Here is a 13333-nt window from a genome sequence, read left to right on the forward strand (position 1 = left end):
CAAGGATCAATTGTATCACATGAAGTTATTGATGAAATTTCTGCAGTATAAACACACTCAAAACAATCAGGTTGTGAAAATTCATGGGAATAATTTAATATCAAAGCTCTAATTTTACTAGATGTTGTAGAACTTTGTTGCATTAAAAGTAATAGCAAAAACCACAATCACTTTTGCACTGACCTAATAGTTTCCCATCTCAGAAATGGCTTGTAAGAACAGTACACCCTGCATAAGCAAGTACTATTTTCTTCTGAGCCTGGATAAAGTTAGAATTTCCGTCCCATGTTTTATAATCTACACCACATGAAATAGAAGGCCCACAGAGGTTTGAGACCATTACCAGAGTGATAGGAAAGTAATGCTTAATTTATCTCTAGTCTCATACAACTACTTTCCTACAGCCGCACCTGACTTCCCCTTTACATGTCTATGTCATTAACTTTGTCCTACAGGATAAGAAGACTTACCCCAATAAGTACCTGGATGTGCAAAGACAGATGTAGAAAGGAAATGACATATTCCCAGGAGCACAATAACTGACACTAACTGTGGCCAAATTCAACAAATGAGAGATACAGATAAAAATACAGGTATGTATTTTTATGATGGTACTCTTCTAGCCATTTTTGGAATTTTGTCATTCAATTAATAGTTCGATTCTACAATATTCCAGAACAGATCATCAACATTATAGATGTCAACATTTTTCTTAATATGAAATCTATAGTACATAAAAGTTTTATCAAATTCATCAGTTAGCCTTTGCTTCATAACATACTACCCCACAAGTTAATAGCTTAAAATTTCTATGTATTTTGTTTATGATTCCAGGCTGGCCTCCACTGGGCAGTTCTTCTGGTCTGGGCTAGACTTGGCTAATCTTGACAAACCTTTCGCAAGTGTCTATGATCATTTTGTATACTGGCTGGGGCTGGCTCCTTTATGATGGTTTTATGAGGAAAACAGGAATGATAAGCTTCTGACATTGTTTCAACCTTTCACTACACTAGTCAAGAGATCATTCATGTGATGGTGTCAGAATTTCAGGAGCAAGAGAAGAAATTGCAAAGCTTCTTGAAGTCCATTCTTGGAACTTACTGAATAGTACTTCTGGCATGTTCTTCTAGCCAAAGTAAACCACTAGCCATGCTTGAATTAAAGAGATAGAGAAACCACTTCACTTTTTTATAGAAAGCATTGCAAAAAACTGTGGCCATTTGTGGAATTTACCACATCAAGTAACCTGTGCAAAGAATTCAAATCAGATATTTATCTCTGATGTCGAAACTTTAACAAAAAGGAAAAAATTTACTCAAACTTTAAATGTTTTAACCACAAATTTAATAATCCCTTACAGCTGGAAACAAATTATTTGACTTGACATAACTTATCCTGAATTTTTGATATTCATAATTCTTTCAGTCTTTGTCAGAGGAAATAGAACATAAAAATATCAATATAGGAAATTATAATATTTCTTGTTAGTACTCATAAATAGCGTGGAAAGTAGGACATTGGTTGAAATAAGGTTTTGGATTACTTATGGATTCTATATATCCATCTTATCACTATCATTAATGTAAAAATTCATGTTATTTATAAACTGAAATTGATTAAAAATTTGATAATTTTAATAATGTTGGATTAAAAATGAAAATTTTATGGAAACTCTTGAGTGCTTAACCTAAGTAGAATTTTTCTTTTCTTTTTTTCTTTTTTTTTTGCGACAGAATCTCACTCTATTGCTCAGGCTGGAGTGCAGTGGCCACAAAGCGGGAGGTGAGTGGTGGGTGAGTGGGTAAAACTTCATCTGTATGTACAGTCACTCCCCATAGCTCACATTACCACTTAAGGTCCACTTTCTGTGGGATCTCAGCTCACTGCAACCTCTGCCTCCTGGGTTCAAACAATTCTCCTGCCTCAGTCTCCTGAGTACTGGAATTACAGGTATGTGACACCACGACCAGCTAATTTTTATATTTGTAGTAGGAATGGAGGGGGGGTTCACCATGTTGGCCAGGCTGGTCTCGAACTCCTGACCTCAAGTGATCCTACCCGCCTTGGCCTCCCAAAGGGCTGGTATTACAGGCATAAGCCACCACACCTGGCCTAACCTAAGTAGAATTTTTTATAAATTAAGAAATAAATGGAAATTCTGAAGTGTTAGAACTAAACATAGATTAATCCTTTAGGTTTTTTCAAAACTATAAATTTAATTTACATTGGAGTAATTAAAGGCTGTTCACACCTGTAGCTTCATCATCCTGTATTTCTCTTTATTCAAGCACTACATTAAAGGCTTAAAAAATAAAGTTCTAAAAAATAACATTCTCCAGAAAAATGTGTTTACCGATATAGCATAATAAATACTGTACGTTTTATGGAATATTGCATGTTATTAAAAAATACATAATTATTCATAATTTTGTCAACATTGAAAAAATCAAGCATATATTAATTTGTATACCTACCTATTAAAATAAATTATATTTTTAAATTGTATGAGTATAAATATTATACAAAAAGCAATTGTAATTCATTATTTTCTACTATTTATTGCAGTTGAAGAATGAAGTAAAATGAAGGCGGGTATTCAAAGATGTCTAATTCCAACTGCGGGTTTAAAGGAATTCACCTAAGAATACATGGGGTAAGGCTCTAAAAATTTAAATGGAGAAAAATAATGTCTAGTTCAGAAAAAAACACAAGGAAAAGATTAACATTACAGAGTTTTTAGAGACTGAAGAAACATATTGTTACGAAAACTGAGCCTTGGACCCACTGAAGGTTACAAAACTAGTGAGTTGTGGGTTGGAAGTCAAATTTCATAGCCTTAAGCCCATTGTTTTTTCTTTAATATGATATTCTAGAAAGAGGTGGATAAATAAGCTTCCATGTCTTTGTATCACATTTTAGAAGGTCTACCTCATTTATCTATTTTATTGTTATTCTGAAGCTTGTCAAAGTTTTGATGATTTTTAGAAATTATTTCTAATGATAAATGTCAAAATACTGGGAACAACATGAACCCTTTTTTTCATGAATATCTATGTACCTGTTGCCTCATAATAAAAAAGGTGAGTCAGTCTCATTTTCTATTTCTCTGACATACATGCACACAAATACACACACACACACACACACACAACATACAACCTGAAAATGTTAAAGATGCTTTTTCTTTTCTCATCTCCATTGGGGCCAATAGCTACCCAACTCATATATCTTGAGTTAATTTTAGAACATTTTTCCCCACTTGATTTTCACATCACAAAATCTAATTGATTCTACATCCCTACTAACTCTTAAAATAAAGCTTTCTGAACAGCTATTGGCTTTTATTAGGCCTCGTAAGTGACCTCCCAGGCTGCTTCTGCCCTCTACCTAGCACCATCTCCCTAATCCACCTTTATAATCTGGGTCCCACATTCTACATTCTCCCAGAGTAGCCTAAGCTGCAGTCAGACTGTACCATTTGCTCTTCTTCCAATTAACCATGCTCTCTCATGCCCACATGCATTTGCTCATTCCATATCCTATGCCTGAAATACCCTTCTCCACTTCCACTGCTTGATAAAAACTCAGCAGTGTTTTTTTTTTTTTTTTAAGACAACTCAGATATGGTTTCTTATGTTCCAAAAATGATTCCATTAGCACGGGGTCCCCAACCCCCAAGCCACAGACCAGTAGCAGTCTGTGGCCTGTTAGGAACTGGGCCATACAGCAGGAGGTGAGTGAGTGGTGGGTGAGTGGGTAAAACTTCATAGGTATATACAGCCCCTCCCCATAGCTCACATTACCACTTGAAGTCCACTTTCTGTCAGATCAGTGATGGCATTAGATTCTCATAAGAGTGTGAACCCTATTGTAAACTGTGCAGGCTGGGCATGGTGGCTTGCACCTGTAATCCCAGCACTTTGGAAGGCCAGGGCAGATGGAACACTTGAGGCCAGGAGTTGGAGACCAGGCTGGTCAACATGGCAAAACCCCATCTCTACTAAAAATAAAAAAAATTCGCCAGTCTGGTGATGTGAGCCTGTAGTCCCAGCTACTCGGGAGACTGAGGCAGGAGAATGGCTTGAACTTGGGAGGCAGAGGTTGCAGTGAGCTGAGATTGCACCACTGTACTCCAGCCTGGGCAACAGAGTGAGACTCTGTCTGAAAAAAAAAAAAAAAAGAAAGTGAACTGTGCATGCGAGGGATCTAGGTTGCCCACTCCTTATGAGAATCTAATGCCTGATGATCTGATGATCTGTCACTGTCTTCTATCACCCCCAGATGGGACCATCTAGTTGCAAGAAAAGAAGCTCAGGAATCCCACTGATTCTATATTATAGTGAGTTGTATAATTATTTCATTACATATTACAATATAATAATAATAGAAATAAAGTACACAATAAATGTAATGTGCTTGAATCATCCCAAAACCATCCCCCTACACTTGGTTCATGGAAAAATGGTCTTCCACTAAACTGGTCCCTGGTGTCAAAAAAGGTTGGGGACCGCTGCTTTAGCAGCAGTAACAATATCTCCTTATACAGAAGATGTTCTTATAAGACAGTTGGGTCAAATCAAACTTTATGAAAAGCTCTGAATGCTTCCATAGCTACAAGAAACATATATCCTTTGCAAGGTATGGATATAGAAAAATAAAACTGGTTACAGTAGGTAAGTTGTACTTCATTACATTGTGAATAAAATCTATTTTAGACTTTTTCTTTTTTTTCTTTCTTTTTTTATTTCCATAGGTTATTGGGGAACAGGTGGTGTTTGCTTATATGTGTAATTTCTTTAGTGGTAATTTGTGAGATTTTGGTGCACACAATACCTGAGCAGTATACACTAAATCCAATTTGTAGTCTTTTATCCCTCACCTGCTTTCCACCCTTTTCCCCTGAGCCCCCAAAGTCCATTGTGTCATTCTTATGCTTTTGTACCCTCAGAGCTTAGCTCTCACTTATGAGTGAGAACATATGATGTTTTCCATTCCTGAGTTACTTCACTTAAAATAATAGTCTCCAATCTCATCCAGGTTGCTGTGAATGCCATTAGTTCATTCCTTTATATGGCTGAGTATTATTCCTTTTTATGGCTATTATTTCATCATATATATATATATATATATGTACTAGTTTCTTTATCTACTTGTTGATTGATGGGCATTTGGGTTGGTTCCACATTTTTGCAATTGCAAATTGTGCTGCTATAAACATGTGTGCGCAAGTATCTTTTTCAGATAACAACTTACTGTCCTCTGGGTAGATATCCAGTAGTGGGATTGCTGGATCAAATGGTAGTTCTACTTTTAGTTCTTTAAGGACTCTCCACACTGCTATCCATAGTGGCTGTACTTCCTACCAGCAGTATAGAAGTGTTCCCTGTCCACTGCATCACGCCATCATCTATTATTTTTTGAATTTTGATTATGGCTCTTCTTGCAGGATTAAGGTGGTATCACCTTGTGGTTTTGATTTGCATTTCCCTGATCATTAGTGATGCTGAGCATTTTTTCATATGTTTCTGGTTTCTCTTCAAGTCATATAAATCTTTCACCTTTTACTATTTTAGACTTTTTCTATCCCCATTCTATTTCATTCAAGTGTATTGGATCAAATTGATGACAGACAAATCTCAGTGTGGTCAAACTACTGAATACCAATCAATATCATATGGAAAAGTTGTTACACTTTAAGAGTTTCATGTTACAAACATACATCTTAATTTTCCCATTAATTATTCTAAAACTTTTCATATCTATATATGCTTGTGTACCTTTGACTTGTTCTGAATCCTAAAATGGTATATTAAAGTCCTGTATCATATGGTAATTTTATTAAAACCTCCTCGAGTTTCCAAAAAAAAAAAGAAGCTTTTGCACTATATAATTGTATTTATTCTAAGTGCTGCAACTCCAAATAATTTTGAAAAATTATGTATCACACATATTCTAAGTTGACTTCTAAACTTTTTATTATAAGCTGAAAGTTTAATAAGTTGCAAAAGTATGTAATTGCCATTGTGTATTATAAACACTTCATTTTTTTAAAAATCCACTTTAATAACATGAAAAATGCCTTGGCAATTTAATGCCTACTGTACTAGGTTGTCCAGAGTCCCTTGAAAATCCTTGTTCAGAACCATTTTATTTTGGCAACTCTAAGAAACTAATACAGATTTTGATACTGACAGTAGGGTATAGAGTAGGCTGCTGTAACAAATGCTAAAAAAGTGGAGGTGTCTTTGGAATTGAGTACTGTGTACAGCCTAGAAGACTTTTGAAATGAATGATGGAAAAATCCTAGATTGTCTTGAAAAGACTATTGATAAAAATATGGATGTTAAAAAAGATTTTGGTGAGGACTCAGCTGGAAATAAAGAACATGTTATTAGACATAGGAAGAAAGGCAGTCTTTGGTATAAAGTAGCAGAAAACTTGGCTGAATTATATTCTGTCAGTGGGTGGAAAGTTAACTCGTAAGTTATGAACTTGAATACTTAGCTGAAGAGATTTCTGTAAAAGTATGGAAAGTGTGTCCTGGTTTCTTTTTGCTGCTTATAGTAAAATATGAGAGGAAAGAGATAAATCGAGGAAGGAACAATTAAGCAAAAGGAGCCAGAATAATAATTGCTAATTTAATATTCTATAAAAAATATTATTTTATCAAACTCCTTAAATATTTTTGAATTATTTTTTAAATATATGAAAAATAACATTAATTTAATTAGCACAATCTTCATTGTCTAACAAATCAACCAGATTCTGCCTACTGTTTGTCTATAAGTCTACCTTTATTTAAAAAATAAATTAAATGTGTTACTGTGTGTATTTCAATCATCCCAGGTCAGAATTGGTCAGATTGATAAATAGATGGATTAGGTATGCAATCTGCCATGAGATTTTGAAATAAAGTGACGCTATCTTTAATATTTTCCTACAGATATTCTTTTTGCTTTGTTCTCATGGAACTTATTCTAAAGAATTAGGCATTTTTGGTGAGAGTTTGGGGGATAGAAAAAGTGACATCATTAAACAAAATTTTATCACTTCTGCAATGTACCTGAATGCACTCTACAAAATATCTGAATTCAGAACATCTTTTCATCATCTAGACTACCTTATATCTACTGCTAAATTGAGCCTTATCAGATTATTTATATATTTATATATCTGCTCTCTCCCTCCAAACACTTTTTTATAACAGGTTCTTATATTCAGAATACAGATCTTCATGACATTCAGGCAAGAAGATCCAGGAAGTACTTCTCTAATCTTAAGTTTGTAATATTTATGTATGTGATGTGCGCAGGGATGCTTAATATATTATTTTGGGAAATTTCCTTTATGCTTAAAATATTGCATAATTTTTAAATTTTTAATATTGGTAAAAAAAATACAGAAATGTACCATCTTAACCATTTTTAAGTGCACAGTTCAGAGGTGCTAAGTATATTCTCACTGTGGTGCAACAGATCTCCAGAACATCATTATTTTGCATAATTGGAACTCTATATCCATTAACTACTCCCCACTTCCCTTTCCCTGTAGCTGCTGGCAACCACCATTCTACTTTCTTTATCTATAAATTGGATTACTTTAGATACTTCATATAACTAGAATCATATATTATTTGTGTTTTTGTAACTAGCTTATTTCACTTAGTATAATGTCCTCAAGGTTATTCCATGTGTTACATACATTCCATGTATGTAACAGGATTTCCTTCCTTTCTATAGCTGAATAATATCTCATTGTGTGTGTGTGTGTAAATATCGCATTTTTTATTCACTTATCTATCAGTGGATATTTGGATTGCTTCCACCTCTTGGCTATTGTGAATAGTACTGCTATACAAAACACAATATGCAAATATATCTTTGATATTTTGCATTTAATTCTTTTAGACGTGTGCCCAGAAGTAGGATTGCTGGATCATGTGATAATTCTATTTTCAATTTTTTGAGGAATCTCCGCACTATTTTCTATAGCCACAGCACAATTTTACATTCCCACCAGAATGCACAAGAGTTCCAATTTCTCTACATGCTTGCCAACACTTGTTTTTCTTTTTATTTTCTTTGTTAGTTTTAATAGTAGCCATTCTAATGGATGTGAGGTGATTATACATAATTTTAAAATAAAAATATAGTAAATATCATTTTCAGTATTCTATTGAAAAATGCACTACAGAGCTAATAACATAATAGTGAAATGTATGTGGCATGCATAAAAATAGGTTTCCATTTTTAATGGCAAGATTAGAAGCAGAACATTTTTAAAGACATGAGACAGAATGAGTACTTCCAAGATTTTTCAAAATTCTGAATCATTACTGTTGTGTGAATTTTAGTAGAATCAGTTTCTTTAACACATATAAAGCACTTACTCTGTGCCAAGCACTATTCCAAGTGCTTTTCAAATATTAAGCATCCACTCATACTAATTTTTCTATGATATAGATATTTTTATGCTCATTTTACACAAGAGGAAATTGAGGCTTAGAGGGAGTCTTAGCAAGTAAATGGGAGAGCAAAAATTCATTTAATATTGACTAAAATTAACTTCAGAAAGCCAAATATATTTCAATCATATCTTGTTATTTTCAAGAGATTCTGCCTCATTTTACTGGGAAATACTTGTATTTCTTAATCATATTCTCATATTGTCAAGTTCCTCCTTCTGAGAATAGGCCTACCAAGGTAGAAAAGCAGACATTGAGGGTTGGAGTTCTGCTAGCTTAGTGGCACAAATAGAATAGAGTCAAGGAATGTAAGGTATTAACAAGAGAGTGCCAGGGCTAGGAAAAATATAGAGATTTCAGTGAACACGATGGCTCAGTGAAGTCAAAAATACAGGAAGTAGATGAAAGAATAAGAGTTTGGAGTCAGAACAATGTGATGTATGAATTTATAGTTTTCAGGGGTTCATTAGAACATCCAGTTTAACTAGAGAAAAATAACATTAAAACTAGAAAGCTTAGTTATTTAATTGAATATTTTTTTAGCTGACTTGAGTAAAAAAGTTTTAGAATAAAAGTCCAATATATAATTTAATTACATGTAGCAATATTGAAATATTTCTCAGTTTATTTGTGTAAACTTATCAAATTTAGTATTTCAAACCGGGATACTTTAACTTGTGTGGACTTATCGAAGTACATTGTCATTTAAAAACCATGCATTAGTCACATATTAAGAAAACAATAGTGTACAATGTAGTCTTATAAATGCAAATGTTCCACAATTACTCATTTGTAGTATTGTTTTAAAAGTAATTCCTTGGTGAATAAGAAAAAACATACTGTCAAAGCTCTGAGGTAAGATAGATTAATTTTTTTATGTCAACTTTCCATATTCACATACTTTTCAGAAAAAGAATCTATAATATAATATTGTCTTCTTAATTTTACATTATAAAAAGATTAACATTACATACACTTTGGGGTTTTCTGCTTCTAAGCTATTTCTTCAAAATGTATTAATTCTCTGACTAAATCAGCTAAGACGTTGTCAAGTATTAGTTTGTTTTGAAATTAGACTCCACAAATGTATGTAAGACAATTACATTCTTGTCTTGAGCTTAAAAATTTAAAATATAGTTTGGCACTGAGGGTCTAAGATATTTTAAATTTAATAGTACAATTATACCACTGTTCACTAAATAAATCTTGAGTCTAGAGCAGCTACCTAGGGATTCTATGCTATTGTTATGATTGACCTGTAGAGGTCACTATTAACAGACAAATGAAAAGCTTTTTGCAATTACAGGTTAAATAGCTAAATTTTAATTTCTGTCTGCTCCAAATTAGTAGAAAAATTATAACACTACCTGGCACTAAGACATCATAAAAATGTAACACAGCTTTAAAATTATATTTTTAGATAGTTAAATGATTAAAGTAGATATTACTACCTGAATAAATTAGCCAAATCATATGATTTCCTAAACTTCCAATCTCCATAGTTCCTTAAGCAAATTGACAGAAGACAGACCCTACTGAATTGAGTTTTAATACTTTTCTATTTAATTATCTTCTCTAGTATTTAATATAAGAATCTATGACAAGCAAAGGGAAACCAGACCTTGTTTGAATTCTCTGAACTTGAGATGTATCCTAGGAAGTGTGAATTTTACCCATTTAAAAAAGAAAAAAAACTGAGCAGAAAACACTAATAAAAAGTGATATAAAGTAATCAACTTATAGCCTTTTCAGTTAGATGGCAACCAGGTGGATATAGGTAGGGAAAGAGAGGAAGACTGTTCAATAGAAAAACCATCCTTACCATGAATGCCAGTAAAACGCCCTCAGAATGAAGGGAATCTGTCATTTTGTGTAAATTCTCTTCTGCTTCCATAAACACAGCCGTAATCAATTAAAGACCAACTTGTGAAGGAGCCATTGTTTGCAGTTCCATTCAGACATTGCTGAGTTGTCTTTTAGACTGCCCGTGCGGAAACACTGGTAAGGTGATGAGAAAGTTCAAAGCACCTAACTTTTCAATGTGGATTTTGTTCCTTAGACTTTATTTTATCTTTTTATTCATTAAAAAAATTGGAGTGTCATATATGTGTTGATTTTTGCTTCTGGGAAATGAAGGGGGCTTAAGAACATAGCAATGCTTGAAAATACTCTAAAGATACAATTCCCTGTGACTTTCAGAGAGCAATGTCTCTCATACATGAGTTCAAGGGGAATCAGTGTTAAAAATGCTTGTTAAGAAAATAAGCAATACTACTTCATCAAAATTCTCTTGGTAGAAAGTGAGAGTGTTTTCTTTAACATCAACAAATCACTTTTTAAATTTTCCATGATTGCCATTTTATTCTTGTTCTCAACCTCTCTCCTATGCTCCTAATTTGAGAGAGGCCCTATTATTGGCACTGAAGTTGTCAATGTCCAATCTTGATTGCTGGATTTGGGAGACTGGTGGAACTTTACTGAAGAGGAGATGTAATACCACATTCAAACTATTTGGCATAAATGATTTTTAAAATTAACATAATAATGATGAATCAACATTAAACATTTAATGCTATTGATATGTAAGAAACTAGGAGTAACCAAACTCTTTCTCTCTCTCTCAGACATAGGGAATAAAAGTTACTTAGTAATAAAAGTAAACCCTTAGATGCTTTTCTAGACAGAAATGGTCCAAATTTCTTCCCTGCCTGCCTAAAGAATAATCTGGAGTAGGCCTGGATGAAGTCCCATTCAACCATAGTTAGCTGGATATTCAAGCCAAATATAAAAGTTTATAAAATGGAAATTAAAGAATAAAGTGATTCAACAAGAATATGTTTTTTTTTTTCCTAAGACTTCTTTACTTTTCTAGATCAAATAAGGAGAACAATTCTCTTTGGGACTACAATTTAATAAAACTGCTGTGTCTTGTCCCCATTATGTGTGCACATAAGCCTCTCTCTCTTCTCCTTGAGTGACATGTCTGGGGAGGTTATAAGGAAAAGCCTTAGTGCCCAGACCAGCCACTGTACAGATGACTCAGGACACCTTCACTAAATCCATTCATTACCCTGGCCCTAGTGGGAGTTACAAGCAAAGCCTGCCAATTAGATGTTGGTAATGTGGACTCTGCTTTAGGGAATTGGGTAAGACTGCCAGAATTCATTCCTGAACTTTAGCAGCCACAAAAGCGTATTTTTCTGTCGTCTGAAACTAATTCAAAACCAGGTCCCAAAAGGACAAGCTTCCTTTTGTGCACCATGTATCCTCAAGTCCAACGACTACTAATGTCACAACATCAGGTTTTGCACAGGATCACAGGAAACATCTGATGAAGGACAAGAGAAGAAAAAAGTCATCGTTTGAGTTGATTAACCTCTGTTTTACTCTATTTTCTAATTTTTGACTATTCTTTTTGGAAAATTATTCTTTGGTAGTTCACCACAAATTAATGGTGTTTTATTCTTAAATGAGAGATTAAATGTGTGACATATCAGAATCATAAAAAAAGCTTTCCAAAATCTTTAGATGTTGAATTTAGTAATAATGTCATTTCATACTCAGGGCTGCTTGCCCTTGCCTTGAAAAAATATTTCCAAAGTCCTATTCTGAAGCTGTATTGGCGTCACTATTTCTTTCTCTGTTAATAAACACACATTAAGTGGAAATGCTTTGCTTTCAAGTTCATTGACATTATCATTGTTTCATTTTTATTTTTTATTTTTTGGTTTTTATTTTTACATGTTAGTCAGTTTGAATGTTCGGGTGATGATTTGAAATTGTTGAGGGGCAAAGGTAGATTTTCTTAATAAGGATTCTGTGAGCTTAAATATCTTGTTAGTATAATAAACAAATCTTGGAGAATTTCCAAGTCATTTTGCAGAAAATGTGAGAGAACTCTAAACAGTAAGAACTTTAGATAGTAAAACTGCTAGTACATGTAGACTCAAACAAGAAAGATTTGACTCTGTATCAAGGTGATTTTTTCTTTTTTTCTTCCTAAAGCAATGTATTCTTTTGGCTTCTAGTCCTAATTTTACTTTAGAAATTATTTTTAATGTGCTTCAGACAGGGGCCTTCTGTCCAGGTGTTGAATACAAGTACTGTATCTTTGTTTTGTATTCTTGTACAAATATATTTTATTGGGAACCTATTTCAAAATGCTTGTTAAACATATGAGCTTATTCACATAAATGCACTCTAGTGCTGTAAATGTAGGGGCAGAAGTTGGAACAGAGGAACCTATGTGTCCTGCTCATGGCAGCAGCTCACTGTTTGGGGACAGAGGTTTTTCTTCATCAGCTCACTGCTTGTGCACACGCCGCACTTCATACATACTTACTTCTCTCTGCTGTGACATGCAAGCACAGATATGCACACACACACACAAACACACACGCGCGCACACACACACACCCATTTATAATTTAAGGGAAAAAACATATTAGTCATAAAGCTTAAGAGTTGAAAGTAAGCAAGTAAGGCCAGGATAGTAACTGTTCAGAACTTGAATGAATTGCCTCAGTTTTCACCAAGTAACTGGCTGGCCCTTCTCAGGCAGGCTCCAAATTCCTGTTGAAATGAAGACTTTCTTTCCTGGACTAGGACTGGCATTCCTGGGAAACAATGGCCCTTTTCAAATAGGCTCTGAAATTTCACAGGTGAAGGGAGAGGGGCAGTCATTTGATCCCACCCACAAGAAGCCTGTTAGTATTTTAAAAAGTGAAGACAGAGCCTATCATGGAAATACAGGCAAAGCTGGCTAGTGGCTAAGAGCTGCAATCTAGACCCACAGTTCTGCAGATCCCTGTGAAATATGAATCAATTTCAATGTTCTGTCTTCGACTTACATTGCAACTCTTTTTTCTA

At 34.1% G+C, this 13333-nt stretch overlaps 1 non-coding gene across 2 annotated transcripts in view; it reads left to right on the forward strand.

Moving 5' to 3' along the window:
* Positions 1–13333, forward strand: part of LOC104001770 (uncharacterized) — a 109480-nt gene that overhangs the window by 55306 nt on the left and 40841 nt on the right. For both annotated transcript variants that reach the window (XR_001707992.4, XR_010152974.1), the window contains exons 2-4: positions 456–593; positions 1734–1782; positions 2566–2653. This is a non-coding gene — a transcript (uncharacterized LOC104001770). The remainder of the gene's footprint in view (positions 1–455; positions 594–1733; positions 1783–2565; positions 2654–13333) is intronic.

Source organism: Pan troglodytes, chromosome 1, assembly GCF_028858775.2.
Source record: "Pan troglodytes isolate AG18354 chromosome 1, NHGRI_mPanTro3-v2.0_pri, whole genome shotgun sequence".
Taxonomy (NCBI): Eukaryota; Metazoa; Chordata; class Mammalia; order Primates; family Hominidae; genus Pan; species Pan troglodytes.